General features: G+C 44.1%; 1 pseudogene; it reads right to left on the bottom strand.

Annotated features, from left to right (window-relative positions):
- Positions 1-2,444: 2,444 nt before the first annotated feature.
- On the bottom strand, positions 2,445-3,367 carry LOC102855871 (annotated as a pseudogene).
- Positions 3,368-3,778: the final 411 nt, after the last annotated feature.

Here is a 3,778-nt window from a genome sequence, read left to right as displayed (position 1 = left end):
GCAGGCGCTTTAGGTCCTGCTCAGTTTCAGCAAGTAGGGCTGTGTCATCCGCATAACGCAGATTGTTGATAAATCTTCCACCAATCTTGACCCCACATTTCTCTTCATAGAGCCCAGCCTCCCAGATAATCTGTTCTGCATATAGGTTGAAAAGGTATGGAGATAGGACGCATCCCTGGCGTACGCCCTTCCCAATTTTGAACCATGCAGTGTTCCCTTGCTCTGTTCTGACGACTGCCTCCTGGTCCAAGTATAAATTTCACATTAGAACGATCAAGTGTTCTGGGATTCCCATTCTTCTCAGAGTCAGCCACAGTTTGTTATGATCTACACAGTCAAATGCCTTTGCATAGTCAATGAAACACAGATAGACATTCCTCTGGTATTCCCTGCTTTCAGCCAAGATCCATCTAACATCAGCTACAATATCTCTAGTACCACGACCCCTTCTGAAACCAGCCTGTACTTCTGGTAGTTCTCTGTTGATGTGCTGTTCCAGTCGTTTTTGGATAATCTTCAGTAAAATCTTGCTCGCATGTGAAATCAGTGAAATTGTTCTGTAGTTTGTCCCTTAGTCCTGGTTTAAATTGTTTTTGGTCAAACTTTTTTCTAAGTGGTATAGCACTAGTCTGTCCATTTGGTGTACGTAGGTAACTTGTGGTTGCTGTGATGATAAAAACTGAGACACTGATGTGTCAAATGTGATAATGGTTACCCATGGTGGACAGTGTTTGGTGGAGCTCCCAGATTAAAGCAGGCTTGGAAGCAGGAGTGGCATCGACTTCTGAAATAACTTGTCCCCAGAAACTCTATGAACTTCGTGAAATGATGAAAATTATACAAGTGTTCAGGTCTTTTGTTCACAGGGTTGCTCTGAGTTGTGTATAACTTGATGGCACTTACCAATAACAACATAGCAAAATCAAGGCAGGAAAGAAGATTAGGCAGAAAAAAAAAGATACAACTTTTTTTAAAGAAGTGGCATTGTGAGGAAGGGCACTCATGTCTGGGTGACTGCCAGGAGTATGAAAGACCCAGGAGCCTAAGCTCAAGACTGGGAATTGGGTTGATGGATAAGTTAGCATAGGAGCCATTACATCTGGGAGAGTGACTTCTGCTAAATTCCATTGCTTTGGTTCAGGAGCAGGGTAGGGGAAGGACATCTAAATCTGGGAAACTTTGGGGAAGCACTGAAGTAAGTCATAGAACAATGGTTCTCAAACTTTGCTGGGTATAAGATGAACTTGATAACTGTGTGACAATGTAAAGACAAAGGTCTCCTTTACTTCGATAATTCTTAACTTCTGTCTTATTCATTAGCCTCCAAAGTGAGTCTAACAGTGTATCAAGATCTGAAAACTGTTGCTTTAGAAGGACTACTATCTTCCCAAATTCATGGCAATAAGGATACGTATGTGCACTCTCCCAGGCAGAATTGAAGAAAAAAGATGGTTGTAACTAAAAGCATTCTGAAGAAAAGGCTCGTGCTTTTATGCAGAAAGAACAAACCATGGCTGGCACTGATTAATAGATTCTGCTTTCTCAAGCTGGCAAAATGCAAAAGTGCTTACTTTGCCAGAAACAACAAAATGGACACCCAGGCCAGCATCTGGAAGTTATTCTTAAAGAAATATGGCATGAGCTTTACTTGGAATGGTGAGTCAATTTCTATTTACCCATTTCACTGGTCCATGCTGAATAAAGGTTAATGAAGTTAAATTAAAATCTTCTTCCTATTGTTTTTTTTATTCTCTTAACTTTTCATTATTGTTACTGTTATATCATGATTATTTTCAAATCTGTTTGACATGCATGTGTTTATAGTGTTGTGCTAAGACATATCAAATCTGGATCCCAGTTTTCATAAACTTTAACTTTTTTAAAAAAATCTTTTCCCCATTATTCTTTATTCCACAAACACCTAGTTACAAGTTGCACAGATCAAAAATAAAGGCAAGGAAGGGTATAGGGAATATTTTTGTGATGTATGAGGGTGAGCTGGGGATGAAGAGTTAAGAATGAGACCAGCCGTCTCCCTCCACAGTCCTGGACCAGGGCTGTGGCTGCTGCACCAGGGGCTCTGAGGAAGAGGTGGACAAAGACCCAGGAGAGATGAGGGAGGGAGGACCTGGACCTTACCCCCCCAAAACCCTTTCCTTCACTGCATGGCAACAGAATGGAGGAAGTGACAGGATGGTGGAGCATCAAAGTGAAAAATCAAGTTAGTGATACAGGAGGAGTCATTATGATATGGGGTGTAAAGTCAGAAAAACAGGTAAAAGGACTGTGAAAAGTTCTCCCTGAGACCTCCAGGGAGTAAGGGGGCAGCTTGCCTATTAATTTAATATTAAATTGGGGGTAGGAGTGGGAGGGCAGAGTTATCTCGGGGAATGACTTCTCAGCCTCTCACAGTTTGTACCGGAGAGGCTGAGGGCCTGGGGCTTTCACCAGTCAAAACGTGGGGACTGGTAGGAGGGGGAGTCCTCTGGTCCCTGTATAGCCCGGCGGGAGGCTCCTCAGCCCGTTGTCCCGCCCCCTCTGAAGCCTCATGCCATAGAAATTCCAGAGGGCGTTGCTGCGGGAATCAGGAAGTTTCCCTTGGCCACTCATCATCAAATGCTGCAGTCTCACTCTCATCCACGTTGATGTAGTCCTGCCGTTCTTCTTGGTCCCCTGTACGATGATTTCGGGAACGCTGGAGGATGTGAGCCCTGTCTCGATTGTGATGCACAATGGACATCTATCTGAGTCTTGTACGGTCCTCCTACTCTCCTAGATGCTGCCTGGTGCTGAGGGCATTTCTGATGTCTCTTGGTAGACCTTGGGAGCACCATCCTCCGTATTGGAATAGGAGATCACGGTGGAGGAAGAAAAGGTCTGGCAAATGCCTCCAGCTGTCATGTGTTCCACGTTCTCAATCATGTCGTTCATCATTCCAAACATGTCCATGAAGCCACCTGACATTCCCAACATCCCGAAAGGAGACACTTCCCCAGCCTGCATCCTGCATCCCCAGGCTGGCAGGTCTGGTCGCTGGCTTGTTGCCGTCTGTGATGCTGAGGAAGGGGCTATATCCAAAGCCACCTGATAGCATTCGGCTCATATGCTGAAGGTGAATGGCAAAAGGATGCGTCAAGAACCTGGGATCCTCAGGCTCCCCGTCCCTCATGAAGCGGAACAACCCCTCCAGGGGGCTCCACACGGTCCCCAATTCGGCTCAGCGGCCCATTCTTCCAGTTGCGCCTCTCCATATGGTGCAGGCTCAGGGATCTCAGCCCAGGAAGCAGGGACTGGTCCGGGTTGGAGCTTCGCTGCCTTGCTCACCGCCTCCTCGTACAGCTGCCACCTCCGTACCAGCCCCTACCATTGGACCACAAACTTTAACTCTTAAGTGAGATAATTCCTAACATGGAATTCATAAATCCTTTGAACCCAGAAAAAAGTTAGCTGTTAACCCAAAAGATATTTTCCACTGGCAACGAAATTTGAAGCAACTGTCTCAGTTTTCGGAAACTCTTATGTCTACATAAACTGATAGCTACTTTGAAAGGTTATTGTTAAAATCAGAAAGTGTGAGTAATCCTTAATTCATAGTAGATTCACAGCAATCTCAATTATTCTTTATTCACAGGCATTCCTTTATAAATGACAAAATAATAAAACTATAACTTGTTCAAAATTATATGCAATGTATATCTAGTAGGATGTATTTCCTATCTGATTTTGAAGGAAAACATTATGTAGTAGCTAAAAACCACAAATTTTAATTCAGACTGTT

The sequence above is a fragment of the Elephantulus edwardii genome, unplaced genomic scaffold (genome assembly GCF_000299155.1).
Source record: "Elephantulus edwardii isolate Elephantulus edwardi_28Jun2011 unplaced genomic scaffold, EleEdw1.0 scaffold00034, whole genome shotgun sequence".
Classification (NCBI taxonomy): Eukaryota; Metazoa; Chordata; class Mammalia; order Macroscelidea; family Macroscelididae; genus Elephantulus; species Elephantulus edwardii.
This window is presented reverse-complemented; position numbering and strand designations above follow the sequence as displayed.